The sequence below is a fragment of the Balearica regulorum genome, chromosome 17 (assembly GCF_011004875.1).
Source record: "Balearica regulorum gibbericeps isolate bBalReg1 chromosome 17, bBalReg1.pri, whole genome shotgun sequence".
Lineage (NCBI taxonomy): Eukaryota > Metazoa > Chordata > Aves > Gruiformes > Gruidae > Balearica > Balearica regulorum.
Window position 1 is genome coordinate 11074078 of NC_046200.1, and position 12123 is coordinate 11086200.

The following is a 12123-nucleotide window of genomic DNA, read 5'->3' on the forward strand; positions in this document are numbered from 1 at the left end:
TGGTCTTGTGTGACCCAGTACCTGGGTCAGCCTGTGTTGCCACATTGCCTGCAGGGGTTCACTTCCCCATTGAGACATGATCTGAATTCTTTTTCACCTGTCCAAGTATCTTGAATACTGATGAAGGACATAAGGGAGAAGACAACACATGGTGATGAAAAGGATCATATAGACTATTTGGCTGTACAAATTAGCATTTAATCCACTATTACAGTGATTGCTCTCATTCACTGTAAGAATGGTAAATGGACTGTGGGTAAAAGGAAACAGCATCAAACTTTGTATTGCAAGTCTATTCTCATATTCTGGGTTGTTTGTTTTGAACAAAATGTAATAATTTATAAGCCAGTGAGCATGTCTGTCTTGGGCATAGTAGCAACTGTTTGTGTAACTTCTTCACTGACTAGAAGTGATAGGTGAGCTGGGTAGAACTGATGTGGAAAATACGAGGTAACTGAATGGTAAAAGCAAATGGGCATTTTCAATAGTAATATGTTTTCACTGTTTGCTCTTTAATTTGGTGTAAGTTACTAGAAATACAGTTTCTAGCATAGTGTATAGCCATTGGTAATAGGCTAAGGTAGGTTTAGGTAATCAGGCATGATCTTTATTTTTTTAGCAGATAGCATAGGAAAAAAGAAATTAGCTTCTTAGGAGAAATGGAACATGACTTGGAGGATGTAGTTCTGAAGAGGGCTATTTCACCCAACTAGAACAGACTACATAGGCTTTGTGGCTAATGTATATTCTTAAGTGCATGGGTAACTTTAAGATCATATTTAAATTCTTAGGTCTGCACTTCTAGCATGGGTTTGATGTATGAAGACAGAGCATTTGATTTTCCTAATTGAATCTGGTCACTGAAAATGGTTGTTTTCCTTTATTATTATTAAGGATTCCTTGGCATTAAGCATTTTGCCTTTTTTTTTTTTCCCCCTTTCTCCAGAGCTTGCTAAAATACCTGATCTTGAGGTTTCTTTTGACTTCTGTCCTGCTTTTTGAGAAGGATTTAAATTTTTGCTGGTTAAGGAAAGCTAGAACAGTAAGTGAAACTGTTCGTGTCAGCAAAGTGCTGAACTTTGCTGATCTGCTCTAAACTCCTTTTAATCTGCAAATGACACAACTGTGCAACTTGTTTTATCCTATATTCAAAACTGTTACCTGTTAGTTGTTTTTTTTTTTTAATCTATGATCTTTTATTCCTATTATGCTCTCGGGTAGCTCAAGGACTTTTTCTCAAGCTCAAGAAGTTGCTGAGACTGAACTACGCAGGCCACCTCCTTCAAATCTTGCCCTTCTGCTAATGACTAGTGTGTTGCTCAGCTGTGGCCATCTTCCACAATGCGTGTTACTGCTGATGTATGCCGAAGGAGCCATTCTTCTTCTGTATGTGTGAAATCATCTCTGTAAGTACAGTTCATGTAGTCCTTCAGTTCAAGGAGCCCTGTTCTGGAGTGACGATGCCAAGATCACTGACTGGATGCATTGACATACAGTGTTTGAAGGACCATCCCTAAAGCTACTTGGAGCAAGAACTTCAAATCCTGTACAAACAGTAATAGTCACTTAATATGGCATCTTCTGAAGCCTGGTGGTATAATTTTGTAGAATTTTCAAAGAAGAAAAAAAAGCATTCTGGTAAAAGTGCAGTTAGCTATGAGTTTACTTGAGGTAATTTCTTTGATTTCAGTCTAATCCCAGTTGTAATACCTTGAAATCCGAGTATAGGCAAGGTCCAATTTACCAACTCCCCCCTTTCAGAGTTGCATATCAAATGTAAACACATCTATCTTCAGGATTTACTGGGTAATCATTGCTTCTGAAATCTTGGTGTTCCTGGGTATGTTTCTAATGTGCCAGACAAAGAAATGGCAGCTCCTGAACTATATTGCTTTTGTATTTATTTTTGGTTTGGTTTTTCCCTGTGAAGCTATAGGGACAGGAATGTCTGGTGCCTCAAGTAAAGTTAAAGGTAAGGTCTGTGACCAAGTGGGGTGAGGAGGAGGCTTTTATTGCTTTTACCACATGGGTTTTGGGTTTTTTTTCCTTTTTTCCTCCTGCCAGTAATAGATTAAAAAAGCAAATCCTTTTTGGCTACTGAAAAGGCAGACTGTTACGACTTCCAGGCCAATAGCAAAAACATTTTTGTTCCAAAGCAAATGGAAAAAAATATTTTGAATCAGATGTTGAGAGTAATTTGTGGATAGTTGATAACACTTTCTGTGCTGTTATTACTGGGCATTGTTTTTACACATGGTAACATGCATGTCACTGATCACCATTGTTAAGGTGGTATAGAACTGGGGTTTGGCTGTGTTTAATGCAATTTCATTTCCTGGCACAAGGATTATATAATCTATGTATAGTTAAGACCAAGAATTTATCTCTCGGAGGCAAGGACTAGTGTTTTACTAAGAATTAATTTTGTTGAGCACAGCTGTCATTAGTGGCTTCTGCCCACTGTCTGAAAAATGCTGTTCTTCAAAAGCTAATAATGTTTCATTCTGCAACCAAAATATTGAATCAAGGAAGATACTGAGTATCTTCCTTAATTTTATCATGTACTAGGGTTTGTCAGTTGTTGTGTCTTGACAGTTTTTTGTTTTGTTGGGTTTGGTGGTTTTTTTATGAGAATGAGATTTCCGTATGAATAACAAAATTAATGTCTTTTGCAGCCAAAATAAACACCATATGGTTAGGGAGAAAGGGACCAGGAAAAGATGAGGAAGGCATGGCAGCGAAGCTGATTAGGAGACAAAATGGACTGAATGGGGACAGAGGGGCCGGGTGAGAACATACTAAGCCTTACCATCCAGGCTGGGATCACACCGCTGTTGAATCCAACACTCTGGTTTTGGCCGTGGTGTTGATATTTCAATGAAGGTGAAAAATCAATGGTGTACATAGCTTGTGTGTACAGTGTTACACACTGAGCATAGCTAATTTCTGTTCCTGCAGATGTTTTTCATATTTTTTAAGGATGAAGGCAGCAGGGTAAACGAGATGCTCAGAACAAAAAGCAGCAAACACAAATTTTGTGATCTCTTGCTTAGTCATATAAAGCTGGGATGAAGAAGCTTTGTTCTTGCAGGTGAAGAACTTCAGTGTAGGTGTTGAGAGTTAATTGCCATCTTTCCCTTTCTTCTAGCTGATGACTAGGAATCCACTAATGCTAAGCTTTGAAGCATGTGTCAGGGTTTTAGGAGTAACCTTGGCGTACTGTATGAGCTGTATGATCCCATGTACGCTTTGGTGAGAACTTCCCTGTGGGACTCTCAGCTGTTTGTTGCAGGGCACAGTGCCACAGGTAGGATTCTGAAGGGTAACAACAGAGCAGTATCTGGGGTTTGTTGGCTTCTGGAGGATGACTTATCTTCATTTGAATGACTTCTTGATGTTAATACTTAGAGACTCCAGGCAAATCTCACCAGAGATTTAAAGACACCACTCTCCTTGGATAGACATTTTTGTTCCTGCTGCTGTTTATCTAGTGCATGTATGAGGATGACACCCCATCAGCCAGTGCTTGTTAGCCAACCTCAGAATCCCTGTTCCACAGTCTTCAAAGCTGTCTTAGAGCTTGCCGACCTCTGTGCAGCTTTGTTCATGTAATGTGGGTATCTTGCTGCCTGTGGATTTCTTTTGGCCACAGCTGACCTTTAAAATAGAGTTGGGGCCTTAGAGACTATACATGAACATGCATGATTTTTTTTGTTTCCCCTCCTCTCCTCCCCAGAACCCACAAGGCATCTATACCAAGCATATGAGCTGTTTGCCACGTCTTTAGGAGTTCAATGCTTGCAGAGGCTCCAATGCAGGCTCAGGTTGCAACCTTACAATGCTCAGATGCAACAAAATAGGAGCTACAATGTCGTGGGGCTTTTCTGTATATTATCTCAAAAATATTTTCTATCCCATAATATCCCTAATATCTATCCTTTATTATCCCTAATAAAATGTCGTGTATGAATAAGTACAAGGCATGTGGCAGGTGTGGCTGGAGTGCAATCTGTGTGCTGTGAGTGCATCTCTGTATAGCCGTGTGCCCAAAGTTCCTCCCGTGTTGTATGGGAGCTACACTGGCTGCTCTGGTAGCGCTAGAGGGGGCCCTAGGACAGAGAAGGAAAAGAAAAAAAAAAAGGGGGGGGGGGGGGGGCGACGACGACGACACATCTAACCCCAACCCCTAAAATGGATGACCAGGATCTATCTTTAAACTTCTAAAAGACGAAAATACATTGCTGGTTTTGACCTCGCTTACTTCTAAGGGCCTTCTGCTGTTGTACCATATGTCCTTTTCATAATATATAGTTTGATTCAAAGCAGATGCAATGAAAATCCTCATAGTCTGTTTACAGGATTCTGTTTCATGCTATAGCAAAAAAAAAAACCCAAACAAAAAACCTATTGCCATTAATATTGGAACTTAGCAGGAAAACAGATCCACTATATTCTTGCTTTTCACATGAAATGTTTGCCCCATAACTATGGTTTTTGTTTTTTTTTTAATTCCCCTATAAAAAGCCTACTGGATGTTTTCCATTTTCTTAATGTACAACATATTATAATGGGGGAGAGAAAGAGTGTCTTTTGACAGTTAATCTTGTGTAAAAGGACTCAAATAATGCTTTGAGCTTTGTCAGTGTAAATCCTGATTAATTCAATCCTGGTTCATTGCAGTGGCATGGAGTTTGTACTGGTGTAACTGAGCCCAAGAGCAGGCGATAAGCATACAACTCATGGATCTGTAAAGTGTCTTGAGATAGTTTCATTAGAGTAAAATTCTAATTAAGGACAAAAATGTGTATGAAAATGATGGAAGAAATATGTAGCTTTCAAGCTAGGAAAAAAATCTTGTATGACAGTCTCTGTTACCTGAAGTAGCCAGGAGCTAAGATCAAGACCGTAGTCTTGCAGAAATGTACATGAAATGGGATCGTGAGGTGGAGCTGAGGCCACGAACTGACTGCAGAATCAGAAAAACAAAGTCACTTTACAGAGGGGAAAAGTAAAATCACAATTCTGCCCGCATTTAAGATTTATCTGCACAATTAAATGATTGTGTGTGTAGCTTGGTACAAAAGCATTCAATTATATAATCCCAGTGGGAGGAACACTTCCCAATGTCTCTCTAAGTGCATTGTCTTATTGAAGGAAACTGCCTATCTCAAACCAAGTCAACATATATGGTAAAAAGTAGGTTTTGCTCTCAGATTAGACACTGATATCCCCCTCTCAATTTTTATTTCTCAGCCTATTTTTTTCTCTCTTGTCTTTCAGAGACCTTGCAAACAACAGTGAATTCCAGTATAAATGGAATATAAACAAAGTTCATATATGGTATAAGCATATGAGAACCACATTGGAATGGTATTCATTTAATTTTAGAGTGATATTATTCTAACTACAAGTGAAAGGCCATGTAGCAGGCCAAAGGTGTTTTAGACATAGTGCTTCCTGTGTGAATGCTTAATTGTAACATAGAACTACAGTTACCTTAAGAACCTGTCTACATATTCACATTCTTTTTACTTCTGTGAGGTTTTTGACAGATATGGAGGGCTGTTCACATGAAATAATATGCAACTGAGTTTTATTTGCAAATATGCGTTGCATGAACTATTGTCTAATATAGCACTGAACACATACTGTTCAGTAATAATTAGCAGCGGATGTTGTATGAGCAGAAAAGCTTCATACTTTAGAAGTATTCTTTGATTCCTTGTAATGTAAGTCACACTAGAGATTAATTTCCTTAAGTTATGCACAAAAAATGTATGGCGTCACATTTTCTCTACTAAATGTGTGAGCACATATAAAATATAACTCCTTCAATAAGACTGCAATGATAATTTTCTTTTCCGCTTAAGAGATGACACTAGATGTATTCTCAAAGAATAGCTGAACTTGTTAGTTGAGACGACATATAAAACCACCATCCTGTATGAATTTCATAAAGCAGTGGTTTGAATATGGAAATTTGTCACTTAGGAATGTCTAGACCATATATTAGATTTCCATTAAGCCAGAGTTGGCTAGAAAAAAAAGGTTTAGAAATTTATAGTGGAAGTTACTGAGCTTACAACACCAATTTGCAATGCTATGCCCTCAAGTAATCAGTGCAAGTTCAAACAAATAACAGTGCTGCTATGACTTTCCCAATAGACAGCGCTGTTGGAAATGCTTCCTATACTTAATAAGTAAATGAGCTTTCCTGGGAGCGAAACAAAGAGTCTGACGTGTTGTCTCAAAGCAAGTAGCAGTGGTACAAGATGATTTTTCAGTTTGGCTTTTATGAACATAACAACAGCTTGAGATTTGCACATTGTAAAGTATTGCTGCAAAAAGTGCAGGAGTTTCTTGTTGATGACCTGACTCCATTGATCCCCTTGCTTTGCTAGCATAAAGAAGCCTTTCAATTCCGCCAGTGCAGTTAGAACCAACCATTGGCATCTCGGCAGTGCTGTCAGACAGCTCATGCTGTAATTGTGAGAAGACAGAGACTTAGGTCTTTCTTTAGAAGCCAAACAAGCTGAGTGCATTTACTGGTACGCTCTTGGATACACCACAGTGCTTTTCATTGTCTCTAAAATCAATCTTCCAAAGGAACTAGGCAAAGATTCTCCTACAGTGGCAAGTTTTACCAGGCCTGTACTTTTCTTTGGAAGTTGTTAATAGAGTGGGTTTTCTCAACGTAAGAAGAAAAATGAGAAATCAATGCAGGATTGCTAGAAAGCCTGCAGCCTCAGAGTCATTTTAATCCCTCTGTGTCTTCCACTCCCCCTCGGCTACAAATATGTCCCTGTTCAGCGGGGTGGCAGGTGCTCAGCCTCGGCTGAGTGCCGCAACCTTCCTTCTGCAAGAGCAGAACAACTTCCCAGCCTGAGCCCCTCAGATGTGTGTATTGGCAGCTGTCAGAGGTCCTTTAACAACTGCACATAATTCAGATGACTGCTTTGGAGATGTTACCATCTAAATTAATGAGTTCGCTTCTAGACAACTGATAATTCAATTAAAATGTGAGAGAGTAAATAGTATGTGCTTGTGTGCACTCCTGCTGCGTTTGCTTTTTTAATAAGATTAACTTGCAATTTCAGTGAAACTCAAAAATATTTACATTGCCATTATAACACCCAGTTTGTGTGTATGGTCCCATTTCAGTAATGACGGCTCAGATACAAAGATGGCAGAATGCAGCAACTGTAGTGTTATCAAGTACTATGAAGATAAATGGAAAATAGCTGTGAAGAATATGAAAATATAGAAATGTTATTTCCAAGTGTAGAGAGTCTGCTGGGGAAGAGGGAGCAAGGAGGAGAGGACAATGTTTCTTCTAAAATATGTGCCTGATTCAACAACGTACCTACATATAAATACAAATTACTACTTTTGATTTCAATGGAGATAGCAAAGGGCTTCATCAGCTTATATTTCACCTTAGGCTTACATTGTATACAATTTCTTTAGTGACCTAAAGTATTTCTACAACTAAAATTGCAATTGAAAACAGGTGCTTTAAAATAAAAGACTTAACTTCCTTAGTACTTGCAAACCCAAGAGTTCGGTTAACCACTGAAAAATGCAAAAGGCCAAAGAAAGGTGGAAGTTTCTCTGCTGGTAAAAGTCTCAGCCCAAATGAAACAGTGGGAAACTGACTGACTGTAAAGAATAGGCTTGGATATGGTAGGGTGTGCAAATAAAATCACAACGTAATGCGAGTTTTAGACAACAAATCAAGCGGAGTAAGCAGGAATGAAATGTAGTTTTAAAATTGTGCTACATTAATTTGAGCGCAGTACAAAGGAAGTCAAAATTCCCCAGTTAATTCTCCCTGAATTTATGATGGCTATGGCATATAGATGAACTTTGGAGAGCAACTGGCATTATCTACACAAGTTCCAGGAAGGAAGATCATAAACTGAAGTTCCGTTTAGCAATACCTGTTTTTGTGTGATCCCTGGGACAGGGTGTTTATTAGGAATATAATTTTCTTTAACACCTTTTCTCCCCCATGCTCAGTGGTTGATATTGTTCCAGCAAGGAAATCCTCGTGGCTTTCAGAACAGCAGCAGCAGAGCTGGTGATGTTTGTGGAATATGATGGACTAGAAGCTGGCTCATTCTTGGTGTGTTCTCTGTCTGAGCTTTGTCAGTATTTTCTTTCTGCACCTATTTCATAACACCACCATTGATTTACTGGTTAAATCATAAGACTTAAAAGAACTGAATTGTGCACCAGAGCTTTCCCACTAGCTGGTGAGTTTTTCCATTAACCATTTATCTTCCATTTTCTATCTCCATAAAATGGAAACTACTTGTCAAAAAAAACCCAAACCACAAAACAACCCACCCCACATGGCCACTGAATTTGAAGCTAGGACATTTTTATGTATTTTAAATTGTTTATAATTTTATCTTCTAACCAATCTTAGTTAAAACCATGGGTTTTTTCATTTTGAGTGAATGAATATTAATAGTCATTAGGAACTGCTCCCATAGTTGAGTTACATGAGCAATACAGAGAGTCACCTGTGGTTTTGTCATGGTGAATAACACAGAGCTTCCCATGAGCAGAATTCTGGAGAAGACTAGCAAGTGTCTGTTCATGTAAGTGTAAAACATGCTCAGTTTTTTGGAGAGTCCTTAGCTCCGCTGAGAAATCGGGATAATTCAGTACAGCAAAACCAAGTCTTTTTTCTAATCAAGACTTACTTGAATTTTTCAGGTTTTTTCCATTCCCCAGTTGAAATTTCCTGTGTCTTGTAACCATTTAACAATATGTTAGTAACCATCCATTATGTCCTGCCTTGTTCTCTTTTAGATGAAAGAGCCATGTAAAAAAAGAATTCACCAACCCCTGTGACTGAATTTGAGCGATAATGTCAATGGAATTAACACATTGCCATTGTTGAATGGTCTCCTGTGGCTATATAAACATCAAGGTAACACATTTCCAAAGCAGAAGACATTACTGCTGTGATACTGTTGTTCTGAGAATATTTCCTTACTGCCAAAATACTGATGTAGATTTAGCATTTCATCTGGTGGAGGATGATGTTTAAAAAAAAAAAAAAAGTTGATTTTGCTGCTTTTATTTTTGCTGAATTCTGGTTTATTTTCTGAAGAAAATCTATTACATTGTTTGGCTAACCATTGAATGAGAGTGCAAGTTCGTTGAGGTTTATTTAAGATGAACTCTTACTGGCAAATACAATTAAATGACAGCTCTCTTAAGGGACTGATTCCATTTCTGAAGATGACTTTCCGGAAAAGCTGGGGCAGAACTGCCTTCAGGAAACCCAGGATTCTTCAGCCTTGGGAGAGGCTGCTCAAGAATAATTGTCTCCTGCACTAGCTTCAGCCATTAGCATAACTTTCATCTCTGCGAACAGAAATAGACTGAGGCTTAAATACCTTTGGTATGTTGCTGAGTAAAATGTTAGTAAGATGCAAAATTCAGTTTTAACACTGAGGACGGCAAATAAACTGTGAGGTCAGGCTAGTCAGAAAACTTTTTAACTGTGATAATCCCACTGTAGGCTCATTGTCACTGCCTTACCTAATGCAAGAGAAATAACTAATGTGGATGTTGCACAGAAATTGTTTGTAATTACTTGTGTCACAAAACAATTGACAGTGGCTGCACTACAGAAGCTGGAGCTCGTCAGCTAGGACATGCAGGTAATAGTGATGATTTCCTTTATTATGAGTTTCCTGATCCTGGTTGCAAGTGGAAAAAGAATCTGTATTTCCACAAATACATTTTCATTTGTCTTCAGGCAAGAAAAAATTCAGGCAGTAAGCGCTAAATCAGAACCTGACAAGTTCCCTTCCTAAATACCCCTTGTTACATGAGTTTTACTTCTCTGCAGTCACCTTTAAACAATGAGTTGATGGGTTTGCTGCATTTCTACTAATCAGAGACCATAACCCAGGTATCAAAAAGTGGGAAGTCAATCTCAAGGTTGACCTCACCAGGCAAAGACAGATGTATCCCTCTCCAGAATCCATGAGACATACCCATGGCCTCTACCAGAGCTAAATCAGTTCTGGAAAAAAGGGCTTCAGTTTGCAAAGCTGAATCTGGCACTTTCATGAACATTAGGGCTGAAATGGAAGAGGGAGAGGTATTGTCCATCCCGGTTGTTTGTTGCAACAGCAGCCCTGGGTTGGATTTCTCAAAGGAGAAGACTTTTCAGCATGGGAAATGTCCTGTTTCTGGACTGCTCTGGGGTAACAAGGGATAGAAAAGAAAGTTGTGATGGAAGGAGGGAGGAGCTGCCTGTGGCAGGAGTTTGTCAGGTCACAGAAAATGACTCTGTGAATCACAAACACTGTGCATGAGTTAAATAAACTAAGCGGACCTGGTTTGTGTAAACTGAAGTCCTTTTTTCTCCCTTGAGGGCTGTTTGAAGCTCTCTGAAAGCAGAGAAGAGAACAGATAGTAAACCTTGTGCTTCAGAATTGCAGAGAAAGTGCTGCTTTCATCCATGGATCAATCTTTTGTCAGCCCTAACACAATGGCTGACGGCTTTAGTGTATCTCCACTGTCACTCAAAGGCACTTCTTGGGGAATGAAATCCAGTGGCTCAATAACTTGACACCTTCCCATCACTCTGGCCTAGGCCTAGGAGTGGGGAAGAGGAGGGCTCCACCAGGCTCAGCAACATTTTGGTTGCAGTCACATGTCCCTTGGGAGTCAATAGCTGGTCTTTTGTGAATTATGATGTGTGCAAATATAGGATTTTATTTTTGTAAATCCTCAACTGGGTACAAAAGCTGATGGCAGGACCCCTGAGCGCAGCAAGAGGATACCGATGGCAGAAGCGTGCACAACCAGTTACTTTTCTTTTTTCCCCACTGTGTCTTACCTTTCATTTTTTCCCTTCTTTTTTTCTACCCTCACTTTTCCATACATTTCCCACACCCACACACTTTTTATTTTTTATTTATTTTTCTTTTTCTTCTTTTTTCTTTTTTTTGGCAAGTACACAGGATCTCCTGAACAAGTAAGAGACAACTCTACTGAAGAACAGGGGTTAGCAGGCCTAACCACTGTTCAGTGTTGTTGAGGTTCAAACTTGAGCATGAAATATTCTTTCTTTTTGCATTTCACTTGATTTGCACTTTGATTCCCTTCTAGATGATCTGCGTTTCAGCACTGGAGCCCTTTTAAAAAACTTGGGCAGCTTTGAAATGTATTAGTGTAAGGTGTGAGGAAATTATCTCAGAGGAGAGGCAGAGCTACTGTCCCAAGAGACAAATGAGGAGGAAGGGAGTGGGCAGAGAGGAAGACTTTGTGTGTTGTGTGAGCTGTTTGGCGTGTTCTGTTGGCAGCTGCACTTCTTTGCTTCTAGTGGCACGGTAGGTAAGTTCTAGTATCAACCCTGAAGTGACAACACTCAGTTCTGCTCTCTCCTGCTGTGCAGACACTTGCTCCCTCCTTGCAACTACTAGCTTCAGGCCTGGACCCTGACTCTGTCTTCCTGATTCTGATGAACATACTTTTGGACAATGCCCACTACAAGTGAGAAGCTGTTGAGAAGGCTGATCCCCCTTTTCCCAGATGCTTCATCCAGGTTCTCCACATCTTAGGAGTCACTGGAAGAAAGAAACAGTCTCCTTCCATAAAATTAAGATCACCAATAAAGCTCTGAAGCAGTGTGATCATTTAAGAGCAGCCTGGACGTTTCTCTCTGAATTTGTGTCAAATGCGTAGTGCTGCAATCTGCAGTCCGTAAGTAAACCCTGGTTATGTTGCACTGGGGAGCAGTCTGTTCATATGCCAGTAGAACTTGGGTTCTTTGGCATCCCAGGGTTCATTTAGTATGCATTCAAAGAACCATAGGAATAAGAGATGAGCAGGTATCTCAGAGCTGCCTTTGCTGCTAATGCGAAGGCAGGACTGTTCTCTGCAATTCCACTGCTTTGTGCAAAAATCATTTAAAAGTCTAATACAGGAAGGGCTTTGCCTGTTATTCTGTGAACAGGCTGCCCTTGTGCAGCCGGTATGTTTTTTCCGAGATAATCAAATTGCTTCTCTCTCATTTTCACCCCTACTAATGAAGATAATTATATCCCTTTGTAGCATATTAATTCCTCTGTCATCTGTATGTTTACACCC